The following is a 13,506-nucleotide window of genomic DNA, read 5'->3' as shown; positions in this document are numbered from 1 at the left end:
TGACATGAACTATCCTTATCCTGCAAGCATAGTTTTAGGAATACAAGTATTCTAGAGTTGGTAAGAACAATCGGCGGGTCATTGATAAACAATTCTTTTAGCCGTGTCCAAGGATACTACCTTGTGGGACTCCAGAAGTGAGACAAGCAGTTGGATAAAACGATTTTAAACAGAACCTTTTGAGGTCTGTCACTGCAATAACTGAAAATCTAATGAAGGAGATCACTGGGAAACCCCATTGTGTCGAGTTTTCTTATAAGACGAGAATGATTAACCGAGTCAACAGCTTTACTAAGGTCCGTGTACATCATATTGGCTTAAGGGAGGGAAAGGTATTTTATGTTTTTATTTTATATATATTTTATTTATATTGAATGCATTATATCTGAAGAATATTGTACCAAAATTTCAAGCGAATTAATACACTTTTTTTTATAATTTAGATGTGACAATAACAAATTAGAAGATTTTTGTATTCTGGTTATATATTAATATATATAAATATAAATGTTATAAAACATTCTTTGAATGTTTTACTTTAATAAACCATTCGTTAAATAAATACATTTAAACTGTGTCGCCGGGAAAAAAATTACAAAAACATTTTTCGCATTATTTGGTGAAACACAATATCTGTTTTAAGCTGGTTGGTCCAAATATGTTGAAGTCCCTAGTTTTTCTCAATATAAAAAAAGCCTGTTAAAAACTACATGAATTGCCGTTGGCTCTTTAGATTGATGAAAGAATGTAAAAAAAAAATTAATAAAACTCCCTGAAAATGATCGTTTCATACAGATACAGAAATCCTCAATTACAACCGTTTGCGAGATAAGGCTATACCAAATCTGTAATCTTTACTAACCCTAAAAGATTTAGGAGCTGAGGATTTCCGGCTTCAGCCAGTTTTCAGTAAACACAATTACAAAAAAATTGTATTTTTCTACCGATACATTTTCGGCTTTGACTTGTACATTGGCCTGGAAACAAATATTACATTCGAAAATGGAAAGCTGTAATGGTATTACGTTACGTAATGTTACCATAATCGAAAAACCGGTCCAGACTTTATTAGACCAATTACGGAAGGTGGGAGTTTTATTACCGAGAGGTGTAACAGGTCTTGGTTTGATGTGAATCGCACAGTGGCTGCAGATCAACAGAAGATATTTTTCGTTTTAACGTCTCGTCTAATAGCTTCAGACTTTTAAGCCGCGTTCCGTCATTCCGCCGTAATTCCCTTGCCGAAAATGTATCTATAAATACGCTTCTGGCCTAGCGCGTGAAGGATAACATTTCTAACCTTCACCAGCCAGAAATTGCATCTGAGATGCGACCCGTCATCTTGATCCAATTGAAGTGCACCACCGCGGTGCAAAGTCAGCAATGAAGATTTGAATATTCAACCAAAATATTTTTATTTTAGTTTTTAATAGCTTAGCGAGCTTAGCCACATATAAATTGCTCATTCATAGGAACAACAAAAAAGACTCCAGCGAGTCAGATTTCCAGAACGCAGGGCCAGCGCTGGCATTGACACCAAGAATTTTTACACCCTCTCCCCCACCTACAGCCAGCGATATGGCTATCACTTCCAAACAATTAAGGGAAGTTATTCAGACTGCTCTAATAGAGCAGGCCGCGCAAATTCGGTGAACGAACAAGAACTGAGCCAGACCATTGAAAAGCTGGCCGGCAGGGCAGATGCAGTAAGCATTGCAGCACCGGCCGTGGCCTCAGAAGTAAAATGTTTGCTCGAAGCACAAGAGACGTACATCCGATTGCGACAAGCACAGTGGCTTCGTATCGCATTTTCAGGTATGCTGGCAGCTCTCGCCATTATTAGAAGTAAGGTACTAAATTCAGTACTAAATTTCAACGCGAAAAAAAGTCTCCTTGATTTTACTTATAGTGGCCAATGCATGACATTGATTCACTAGGTATCCTATGACAGGATACGATGACCTTGCTACAATATTACAATGAGTTGGAGAAACCTTACCTTACACGCTAACAAAGTCAACATTTTCTACGAGGCGTCAGTGGTCAAAGTCTCAAGTCTCTTAACTTTCGTAATTTTTTCGCAACCATTTTTGCAGAAAGATACGAGGATCGCAGGTAAAATGCAAAAACACAAGAAGAAGAAAAAGTCCTCCCGCAGCCAAAGTCACCGAATTAGTGGTGACGGTAAAAACACGTACGTACTGAAGAGGCCATTAACACATTAATCCATCCCTCTCTAAGATGATACAACCTACCTGGACGGTAGGGTTAACCCCGTCACTCAGGGCGAAAAATAGGACTAGAAAGCCACAACCTTGATTTTTTAGGGAAAAATCCCTAATGCCCGTCATTAGACGAAGAGAAGCAGGGATTGATATGAGACTTCTCATTGACACTGGCGCATTAAAGTATTAAAGTATCCGACCGCACAAGGACTTAAAAGGCGTTCGACCGGTAGAATCCCCGTTTACAGTTTAATCTATTCATAGAGATACGACAGTCACAAATAAATGATTCGTATTATTATTCAACTTGAAAGCTTAATTTTTTATACTACTGTGTTGACGAAATAATCGGCCTTGACCTGTTTAAGAAGGCAGTGGCATCACTCTGATTATACTGTTGCCACCTAAAATGGGGCTCTGAAGTAGAGCAGATCGATTTCCACCAGTACTGATGTAAATTTACCAGCGTAGATTTTTTAAATGCAGCGCCATTGGCAAAAAGCGCATTTTTTTAAATGCTTATGAGTAGAAAATGGGCCTTCGCGGATCCTAACGAGGACCTACCTTACAACACGTCAGTGAAAGCTACCATATTAGAAAGGTTAGTGAGGAGCCGATATACGCTAAATTATACTCGTACTCAATGGGAGCGCCGGGAGATTCAAGATCTGCTTAAAAACAGGATAATTCAGAAGTCTGCATCCCCGTAAAACAACCCAATATGTGTAGTAGACAAAAAACATACCGAAGAATTCGGCAATAAGAAAATGCGGCTAGTTCTTGACTTTCGCAAGTTAAATAAAAGAATCGTGTCCGATAAGTTCGCCTCCAGTCTGGCTTCCAGTAAATCGTGCTCGCAGAGCGCGACAGGAAAAAAACCTCATTATCAGCGAATGATTGGTAATATGAATTTAAAAGGCCCATTAGGCTTCAAGAATGCAGCCAGCATTTTCCAGGGAACCATCGACGACATCCTTCGAGAGCAGATTGGAAAATTCTTATATGATTACGTAAACAACGTATTCATATTCTCAAAGGACGATAACTCACATCAAAGAAGTAGATTAGGTTTTAAAAAACCTGTACGATGCAGACATGAGAGTGTCGGTAAAAAAATCACGTTTTTTTAAGAAAAGTTTTGGCTTTCTCGGGTTTTTATTGTAATGGCGCTACGACAGACCCAGAGAAGGTAAAGGCTATACAAAAATTACTGGAACCCAAAATTTTTATTGAGGTTCGATCGTTTCTAGGCCTAGCCAGATATTACCGATGTTTTATAAAGGACTTCGCAGCGATAGAAAAGCATATGTCATACATCCTAAAAGGGGAAAACTGAACTTTTAGTAGAAACAGGTCACGGAACATTCGCGCAACAACGAGCATTCCAGAAACTCTGAAATATTCTGGCATCCGCGAATCGACGAGTCCGGTGCGCGAATTTTCTACAAGCCCGGGAAAGAAAATGCAGATGCACTCTTACGCCAACATCCTTATAATACTACTAAGCCCCACAGGTCGGCTCAAGAAAACGTAACTAAAGTGCTCCGAGAACTACTTTTCGAAAATAGCCAAATTAGCCGCCGAAATCGTAACGACTTGTAAAACTTGCGCGAAAGCCAAATACGACAGACACCCAAAGAGCGATAAGCTCGGTGAAACACCGATCCCGTCTCATGTTTGGAAAATGTTACACATGGACATTTTCTCCACTAATAGAAAATACTTTCTTACTTACTTTCTTTTCCAAGTTTGCTGTCGTACAACATATCCCCTCAAGGACAGTTGAAGACCTTAAACCGGCCCTACTACAGATTATGCATTTTTTTTCCCTAGAGCTAAGGTAGTCTACTGATATAATGAATCATCATTAAATTCGGACACAATCTCAAACATGTCGGACAACCACTTTGGTGTTAGCATTGCAAATGCACCGCTTCTCCACAATGTTTTAAAAGGGGAAGTGAAGCGCTTTAAATAGACCAGGGATACTGAGGAGGTAGTTTCATCGGCCAGAACTGACTATAGCAAGTCAATTCACTCGGTCATTAACAAACTACCAGTCGATATTGTGCACGCGCACCCGGTCGACCCACAGACGGAATTCCAAGTGTCAGCATAACTGTCACGCGCGGGCCTCACATGTATATGAACCCTAGTGTATGTGCATATTCCCTTGCGCTCCAGACTAAGCGATCATAGCTACATATATACTTTAGAATACATAACCGTTTCTCCGATGTCGCTGTAGGCAGCGCTGCTACGAGACTTAGCCCTACATAATTCATTAGAATAATTTGTAACATCAGAGACCTGTGAGGACTGGGCGCGGAACATTTGTTGCATTCATAAGAAACTAAAAAAATCAATAAACTTAAAATTATCATAAGTAATAGTTTATAAAAACTAAAAAAACACACTTTTATAAATAACCGAACTAAAAAGAAGAAAATAATTTATAATTACAAACAAAATAATTAAATTTAGAGCAATAGTATATAATTATAAACAAGATCACTATATTCATCCGGAGGTACGGTAGTATCTCGCGCCAAGTATTTTATTTTCTGTAATTAATTATATCATTCATTGTTTTAACATGTATTCAGTTCGACTATTGCTGTGAATTTGCCATTTGACGGATATACATAATGCTCTCACTAAGCACAACGTTTAAATACATACGTGACGAGATATTCTACAGCTGCACTGTTTTTGTTAATCTAATAATTTTGTGTAAATGCCAGAGATTTTATTTTATATTTTATGTTCACAGAAATACATTTATCATTGTATTTGTAGGATTCTTCTACATTTTCACATTTCTCCCCTTACAGATAGTTTTACTCTTGGACGTTGATGCACTATGGTCAGTACATTCAAGTGGCCCGTATGACACCAGGCACGTGCCTGTTTGGGTTAGGTGTTAGTAGGCGCGATGGAAAATATAGGACAGAATACGAGGAAAATAACTACCGGCGTGCTTCCAGATTGTTAGCTTGCATGTTTACTAAGTGTGTTAGTATTAAAGATTTTAATTTGGGAAGGGTATCTACGTTAGAGATTAGTAAGTACAAATCATTATAATTTGCACATAATACTCTAAAACGTTCATGCAATTCAAAAGAGGTTCTACAATGGTGCAACACTAATGGGATATAGGATCTAGTAGTTCTACATGGTACATGGAAATTAAGCTAACACAATAAGTCAGCACTTTCCACATCACCATGTATTAGGTTATAAATAAAGGTTATTTCTAGCATCGTTCTACGATTGGCTAAGGACGGCAAGTTTTTGAATAGGAGTCTACTAGAGTAGGAAGGTAATCTTTGGTTTGCATCCCAATTTAAACCGCGTAGAGCGAAAAGTAAAAAGTTCTTTTGAACCGACTCAATGCGTTTACTATAGACGCGGTACTGAGGGCTCCAAACGTAGCATCCATATTCTAGGATAGGACGAACTAAGGAAGTATATAAAGATTTAGTAACATTGGGGTCATTGAATTCCTTCGACCACCGTTTAATAAATCCAAGCACACCCCTGGCTCTATTCACCATACACGAAATATGATCAATAAAGTCAAGTTTTGGGTCCAAGCGGACGCCCAAATCATCATCAGAATAAATACTTTTCAAAGAGCAGCAGTTCAGCGTGTAAGTAGCAAGCTTAGGAACGACACAAGAGAATGTCATTAGCTTGCATTTCGAGTCATTTAAGTTTAATAAGTTTACACGGCACCAAGTTTGAAAATTATTAAGATCTGTTTGTAAGTCCGACTGGCAGGCAACGTCAATGTATTGCACACAAAGCTTAACGTCATCCGCGTACATAAGCACTCTGGAGTTAGTAAAGACTTTGGGCAGGTCATTTATAAATAATGTAAACAATAAGGCTTCCTTGCGGGACGCCAGATGTAACCCTTAGAACATTGGGTAAATTATTCTTAAAGAGGACCTTTTGCGTCCTGCCATTCAAATAAATTGAGATCCTATTAATAAGATCACTTGGAAAACCCATTAAATCGAGTTTTCTAACAAGGAGAGAATGGTTAACAGAGTCAAATGCTTTACTGAAATCAGTATAGATTACATCTGTCTGAAAAGTATTATGGAAGCCCTTTATAATATGGGAAGAGAGCTCCAAAAGATTTGTTGTTGTTGATCTTCGCTTAATAAAACCATGTTGACATGGAGAAATAACTGATCTACAAAGGTGCTGTAAGTGAGAGGTGATAATGTTTTCAAAAAATTTAGGGATGGCCGACAATTAAAGGTAATCAATTTCTGGAGGGGATAGCACAGGGCGTCGGCACAATACCTGAGCACACAGCCAGAAATTCCGTCGCGACCTGGCGAATAAACTGGCTTGACACGATGAAGATCTAGAAGAAGAGAGCTTTCGTTTAGGCTAGGACAGAAAATTAAGTTTGATTTGGGTATGTCGTAGGAATAAGTCTGGTGTAAATTCGAAGAGCTTGAATAAGTTGTTTGAAAAAACTGCGAAAATAGATCGACTATTGCCTCATCATTATTTGCGGTAGTATTTTCAAATGAAAGCGAGGCTTACGTTTAGTGTTAACGAAATTATAAAACTGTTTTGGGTCCTGTGAGAACTGGGCCCTACAACGAGTTAAATAGTTTTTATAACACTGCGCGTTCAGCACGGTAAAGTTTGACCGAACTGATAAATAAGATGAAAGGGCAGATTGAGAACCGGTGATTTTAAATTTAGCATTTAGATTTTTAAATTTTAGTCGCCTCAACTCTTTAGTAGACCACGGCGGTTTATTCGAGCTTGGCGGATAATATAACGGAACACATTCAGTAAAAAATGAATTCATGGCACTGTAAAAAATATCCACGGCAACTGCCATGTCAGTGCACATGTATAGATCGGACCAATTGAACTCGTTTATAACATTATTCAGCCGTTCAAAGTCTGTTTTGCGAAAACATAGGACTTTATCGGCTGGACGGTCAGAAATATTCTGTACGTCACACCCGATATCAAGGTTCACATCGAAGTTGGATGATAAGGATCTTCGGGCTGCGTCAGAGGCGCCACCCTTGCTAAACTGACTCTCGCAGGATCAGAGACGAAGCAAAGATCGAGCAAGCGTTGCCGGGTATTTTAAATATGGTTGACTTGAGTTAGGGAAATGTCGAGCAAGCCAGCGATAAAGTCATGTTGTGTGGGTGTATAGAGAGTATTGGTGGAATTACTTGAGCACCAAATAGCACCAGGGATATTAAAATCTCCTAGGACAACCAACTGGTCTCTATGCAAAAGTTTACTGGTAACCATCTGAATAGCTGAAAGGTGATAGGAAGTTCCGACAGTGGAGGTATGTAGGAACAGGTAATAAAAATGGAGCTACCTTTGATAGATAGCTTCACACAGAGGAATTCAACACCGTTGCATTCCTCGGTTAATAATTCTGACGTGAGTGAGGAGTCCCCCTCTATAAAAACTTCACCCCGTCTGTTAGGGCGATTTAGCCGATATACCGTGAACACAGCTGGAAAAACTTCGGAGCTCAGAATCTCCGGCTTTAACCAGGTTTCTGTGAGCGCAATAACCTGATATGCAAACGGAAGGTTATCAGAATACAAGTTAGGAAGCTTACTAAGTAAGGCTCTTGCATTCTGGTAGGAAATACCTAAGAAGTAGGTTAGTTTTTTGGGTCGGGGTTGGAAGACGTAGAAGACGCAGTTGTCCTTAGAATAATTGTAACATTGATTATAGATGCACCCCACGCTTTTAACTCTGAATTAAGTGTTCTTGTTTATAATTATATACTACTAGCTGTACCCTGCCACGTTTCTCTGTGGCATATTGTGGTTAAGAGGGCACTTCTGAATACATCAATGTTCCGGCAAAATCATCTTCCTGGCATAAGGTGAAGAAGGCAGTCAGAGTTGTCGCTGGCGGATTCAGGACTCTTTCTTGCACATTTCTTTCTGTGAAATAGATACGTTGACCATTCTCCAAATGGACTGCCAAGTGAACTAAAGCTGTATAGCGTTCATGAATGGGGAACGAACAAATTCTCCATGCAACCTCGTTGCTGCTTTTGTATCTTCCAGCCTGGTATTGAGATATTTCATCGACAACTCGTACTGCATTGCTGTCCCCATTTTCTGCCTGAACACCAAAAACTGCCATATCGCTGCCTTTATTCACGTACTTGCAGATATATTTAATCGATTTCACGGAATTGCAATATTCTACGTTGATGTGCGCTTTGTATGATTTTGACAATAGTGTTGAGTATGGAACCACCCAACGATTGTCTACCTCAATATCACCAATTCTCATGTTAAAAGTTGCCGAAGTCCCTCCATCTTCAGTTGACCGTCTCCTATACAGAGGATATCCATCGTCCCCTGTTACGGTGTTGGCTGTAAATGCTCGAGGATATCGCTTGGAACACTTCCCGTCTACCATGCATGGTGAACTTCGGTTGAGGGTACCACATGGGCCATGGATCATGTTCTTGATGAAAACTGCATGCAAATCTGTATCAACCTCTGCCCGTGGAATCTCAGCGCATATCACATTGTCAATTTCGTCTGGAGTAATTTTATCATACAGCCAAATCAGTATGTGCGCACCCGGCAATCCTCTCTTCTGCCATTCTACTGAATACATCCAGCACCGCTCAGATCCCAAAACTCCATGTTTCACAATGAAATCCATCAGTGACTTGAGCTTTTGTCTAAAAACACGGGCTGTGATGTCATGCCTATCCCTATATGATTGTCCAGGAAATAACAGCTGAACTATCTCGTCCCAAGCTGGATTGCATGTGAAGGTGATAAATAAGTCTGGACGGCCGTAGCAACGAACATATGCCTGGGCATCTTGAGCATATTCATGCATGTGGCTCGGACTACCTATGTATGAGGATGGCAAAATCGTGAGCTTTCCAACGTTGGTTGTATTACGGTCATTCATCACAGCATCCCGCAAATGTATAAATTCCTCGGACCGAAGTTTCTTCTGATTCAATCGGAGGAACAGCTAACGTTGTTTCAATTTTTGCATACATATCGACAATGTACTGATGAAACAACTGACGACATTTCAATATATGATTGCAATCGGTCCTCCGAACCATTAACCTGTATGAGTAAAAGTTCATCGCGCAGCCGCGTCTCTCGGATGGAGGGCCGTTCTTCGTCAGTCATATTCGCAATCTTACGTCTTTTTGCTTCTGTATTGCGAATACGACGACCCAATCTCGACTTCTTTGGTGGCATGACTTCGTTTCTTACTGAACCTGAACAAAAAATAAAATTTGTATCTCCAATTTCTTCTTTCAATATGTTTTTAATGTTTGACAGGAAATGCTTTGATTTGCTTGTAGAGGGCGCAGTAGTAGGGGCACGGGGAAACGCTAAAAAATAGATATATTCGCAACCGCAGATAAGCTATCAACATCAAAAGTAGTCAATAACCGAGCTGGAACCTCAACGCATCTTCTCTAAAAATTTGGGCATAAACGGTTCAGAACTTTTCAAGTTTCTTCTGTCAATATGTTTTGAATGTTTGACAGGAAATGCTTTGATTCAGCTGGCTGCCTGTAGATGGCGCAGCAGTAGGGGCACTTGGAAACGCTAAAAAAATAGATATATTCGCCACCGCAGATAAGCTATCAACATCAAAAGTAGTCAATAACCGAGCTGGAACCTCAACGCATGTTGTGTAAAAATTTGGGCTTAAACGGTTCAGAACTTTTCGAGTCTATGAAGGATGTAGACACGAACAGAGCATTTTTATATATATAGATTGCTCTGAATTTAATAATTTTGTTTGTAATTATAAATTATTTTCTTCTTTTTAGCTCGGTTATTTATAAAACCGTGTTTTTTTAAACTAATATTTATTTTCTATTTTTTAGTGTGGGTACCTATAAAAGCGTGTTTTTTTAATTTTCTAAGTTATCAGTTATTTTTCGTATTTTAGTTCGATTCATCATAAATCAATTTTTGCGGACATGTAATTATGAAATATCTTACGAACTTTTTCGTAATCTCATTATTTCATTTCAGGCCTCTTTATTGCATGGGGTTTTTTCTGTTAACTTTGAGCAATCAAGTTCTGCAATCCGAATACCGTCTAAGGTTTTTACACGACCAAGTGCCACATTAGCTTGTTCAGCAGCAAACAGGCATGCGCATATCGCGCGCTAGCTCTGTCTCTCTTACTCCTTTACGGAGGATCAATAAAAGAATTTATCAATCCTGACGATCCTAATCAAGATAAAGACAATTTTTTATCAAATAATTGCATTGTCATCGATCCTTGAGAAGTATGCAAAGTTTTAAGTTTATTAGAATTTTGGAAACCCTTGAAAATCGTGTTCAAAGATTGCGTTACATACATACATACATCACGAACTAATAAAAGCGTGTTAAAAAGAAAATGAATGGACTTTAAATAATTGCATGGCGACCGTGACAATCTTACTGCAATCTTCGGATGAAAAAAAAAACAATCTTCTAAAACATCCCTCTGAGCCAGCTCACATCAACATAAAGGAGGAAATCAACGGGCACCGGGATGGCACGGAAAAAGTCAGAGTGAGTAGAGTGCTGGTAATGTGCATGCGCGCAGCCCAAAAAAAAAATATCAGTAAAAAAACTAGCCCACATTAAGTGGCTATTATTATTACAAAAACGCTGCCCGCATAGCAACGGCACAAAAGCTAACTGATGAGCTTCATTTTTTAAATAAAAGCCTCCGGCTAAGAAAGCCGCAGCTCACACAGCAAATATAAAAATATCTAACGAAACACTAATTAAAACCACCATCCACAAAGCATTTTCCGAAGAAACCAGATGTCTGCCCAAGCGACTGCCCCAGGCCAATTTATGCTGCAACATGCAAATATATGTGCATTAGACCAACGACCAGTGCGCAGACCTGCACCGGCCCTGCCTGAGCCGATAGGCCACAGACATCTGCAGCAGAGAAAGCAACAGAGCGAGTGTAATCCGCCACTTGGGGCTTCGAAGGAGCGTTAGCATAGCCAAACCGGCAACCACCAGCTGACGCGGAGGACACCGGGGGGCCAAACAGGAAACCGACAGCGCTTCAAAGAGCGCATATATTTTTTTCTCTATTGCACTGCGTTGCAAATTTTATTTTTTGCACTGCGATGCATATTTTTATACCCTTGCAGGGTATTATAATTTCAGTCAGAAGTTTGTAACGCAGTGAAGGAGGCACCTCCGACCACACATAGTATATATATTCTTGATCAGCATCAACAGCCGAGTCGATTTAGCAATGTCCGTCAGTCCGTCTGTCCGTTTATTCTCAAACTAGTCTGTGAGTTTTGAAGCTATCTGAATGAAACTTGGTTTTAGTCTTCTATATTCTCTCACTGGTATATACATATGTCGGATCGGACGACTATATCATAAAGCTGCCATAGGAACGATCGTTAGATATAGAGGAAATTGTAAAACTGTGAATGTAAAACTATATATATAATAAAGCCCGTAAAACTATGAGAAACAATAGGCAGGGATACTGAATATTTTCATATTTTGCATATTGCTTTGTCGCTTATTATTTTAGATACATAGGCTACAATTCAGGTTATACATTCACATATATTTTGCATATATGCATATAAAAAACACGAGGCAGAGATTCATCAACAGTATACATGTATGTATAAAAAACACGACAATTTGACGGACTTACGGTTAAATTACGCAGATTCGTGTGTAAAATTTGTGGTATATCGAGATAAGGTTTCTCTAAGGAACTGGTGTTCGGAATGTACAAAATGTTTAAGAAATGTGTGTTTTTGTTTACGAAGAAGCATCGAGTGTTATGTCTTATACAGTTTTCGTTGTAAGCTCAATTTTTCAGGTTTGGATTTGGAAAATACTCTTTTATTTAAGCCACGGGCACCGTAGACACATAGTTGTGAGGTGGGGTTGGCCGAGAGCCAACCAGGGAATTAGCCGTGGAAGCATGCAGCGAGGCCGTTATGCCCATGCCAAGTGGGCCAAATCCTCGAGTTTGGTGAGATCCACCAGCTCCAGGAAGAGCGAGTGCACAACAGCCCAACGTAGATAGAAACAAGGCAAAAGGCGCTCCACAGCAACACCATGATCACGTTGAAGGCAAAGTACAGATCATTGACAATGACAAAGAAAATTAAAGCCAAAGCTCGCCACACAGTAAAAATGGCAAAGGTTCACAGTCAGGGCGTGACCTTCTCGTTTCCTTGCGTAGAGCCACGCAGAGCAGGACGCTGGACACAAAATTAATAACTGCCATAATTAACATAGACAAATTTGTAGAATATAATATAATAGCCATAATGCGTAGATCCTGGCGCAGCCATCGCATAGCAGTAGATGTCGAAAATGCTCGTAGCAATGGTAAACAGTGAAAGAAAAATGGCAAACAATCCAATGAGAATGGCGCCCTTCTGTATGTATATATTTTGGTTATTCTTTAGCAACGGTGGCTGGTACGAGCGATATGTGGAGGGTTTTTTCCTGTCGTAATTCATCTTGTAGCCTTGCAAGTGAAAACATTAAAAAAAAAACTTTAATTCCAAGCTATTCAATAAGCAAATTTGATAAAGATTTGCCCAATAATTATACTTATAATTTAAATATATATAAAGTCATAAAGCTGCTAATAAAATCAATAAAGTACAGTCAAGGAAAATGAATTTACAATTGGTAAACATACTATTGATAATAACTGTTGTTATAATGTTCGCCAGTTATTTTTATAAATAACTAGCTGTACCCTGCCACGTTTCTCTGTGGCATATTGTGGTTAAGAGGGCACTTTTGAATACATCAAGGTTATGGCAAAAGCATCTTCCTGGCATAAGGTGAAGAAGGCAGTCAGAGTTGTCGTAGGCGGATTCAGGACTCTTTCTTGCACATTTAGTTCTGTGAAATAGACACGTTGACCATTCTCCAAATGGACTGCCAAGTGAACTACAGCTGGATAGCGTTCATGAATTAGGAACGAAAAAATTCGCCATGCAGCCTCGTTGCTGCTTATGTATCTTCCAGCCTGGTATTGAGAGATTTCATCGACAACTCGTACTGCATTGCTGTCATCATTTTCTGCCTGAACACCAAAAACTGCCATATCGCTGCCTTTATTCATGTACTTGCAGTTATATTTAATCGATTTCACGGAATTGCAATATTCTACGTTGATGTGCGCTTTGTATGATTTTGATAATAGTGGTGAGGATGGAACTACCCAACGATTGTCTACCTCAATATCA

The 13,506-nt window shown here is 39.4% G+C and overlaps 1 protein-coding gene and 1 pseudogene across 2 annotated transcripts in view; both read right to left on the bottom strand.

The window, feature by feature from the left end:
• LOC147642921 (uncharacterized) overlaps positions 1-9,742 on the bottom strand; it is a 95,753-nt gene extending 86,011 nt beyond the window's left edge. Inside the window, exon 1 of the mRNA XM_086837601.1 lies at positions 8,840-9,742. The gene's annotated coding sequence lies outside the window, so the exon portion shown is untranslated. The remainder of the gene's footprint in view (positions 1-8,839) is intronic.
• A 2,065-nt stretch (positions 9,743-11,807) lies between these two features.
• Positions 11,808-13,142, bottom strand: LOC110183955 (uncharacterized; annotated as a pseudogene). Its single transcript, XR_015272764.1, has one exon. The product of XR_015272764.1 is annotated as an uncharacterized LOC110183955 (transcript).
• Between the last annotated feature and the right edge of the window lie 364 nt (positions 13,143-13,506).

The sequence above is a fragment of the Drosophila serrata genome, unplaced genomic scaffold (genome assembly GCF_035046125.1).
Source record: "Drosophila serrata isolate PLE 108 unplaced genomic scaffold, ASM3504612v1 contig_331, whole genome shotgun sequence".
Lineage (NCBI taxonomy): Eukaryota > Metazoa > Arthropoda > Insecta > Diptera > Drosophilidae > Drosophila > Drosophila serrata.
Note: the sequence above shows the minus strand (reverse complement) of the source record. Positions and strands in the feature narration are given on the sequence as shown.